Genomic DNA, 966 nt, shown 5'->3' with positions numbered 1-966 from the left:
ACGGATCCCTGGACATCGGGGCTTCAGGTGGCCACGCATGGCCTGAAATACCTGGGGGTGTTCCTGTCGAAGTCGGCGAACGTTGCCTGGGAACGCAACATAGTGCCTGTTTGGGACCGAGCTCAGACGGATGTCAAGACTTGGTCTCGAATGCCCCTATCTATATTTGGCAGATCCGCAATTTTTAAAATGGTTGCACTCCCGCGTCTTCTCTACCAATTGCAGAATCATCCCTATCCAATTGCGCCCCAGTGGTTTCGGCAGGTCAATTCAATCTTGGGCCGCTTTCTATGGGCTGGGGGGACGGCCAGAGTAGCACTACGTACGTGCTTCTTGTCCACTTACTGTGGAGGCCTGGCCACCTCGGATTTACAGTCCTATTACCAAGCCGCGCATCTGCTTATCCTGAACGAATGGTGGTATGGTGACAGCAGTGATCCAGCCTATGCCCTAGAACGCACATTGATGGGCGACAATACGCTCCACACAGTCCTCTACTCGGCCAGCTTGCGCCGGAGGCTGCCGCGGGTCACGAGTCTCGTTTTTGCTGTCTGGAGACAGGCCTTGCGCCGCATGGGCTGGTGGGGTCGACTGACCGCTGAGACGCCGCTATGGCATAATGGCCTGTTACCCGCGTTGTCGGCCCTGTCAGGATTTGACGGCTGGGATGCGATCGGGATTTCACAGCTGGGACACGTGATGTCCGGAACGACGCTCAAGTCCTTTCAGGCACTCAGCATCGAATTCAATATGCCCCAGTCCCAATTTTTTCGGTACTTACAACTCCGACATGCACTAATGCCCAGTATTACCAACATAGATTCGCTTTCCGAGTTTAGTCCCATTGAGGCAAAAGTCTTTATGGGAGATCTGGGGGATAAGAAAGTTTCTCGCATCTATCAGACATTAGTCACTCATTGCTCCTCCACCCTTCTTCCGTTGAAGACGTCTTGGGAAACTGATGTC

Source organism: Lissotriton helveticus, chromosome 4_1, assembly GCF_964261635.1.
Source record: "Lissotriton helveticus chromosome 4_1, aLisHel1.1, whole genome shotgun sequence".
Taxonomy (NCBI): Eukaryota; Metazoa; Chordata; class Amphibia; order Caudata; family Salamandridae; genus Lissotriton; species Lissotriton helveticus.
The sequence above is the reverse complement of the archived record's forward strand: the minus strand, read 5'-3'. Positions refer to the sequence as shown.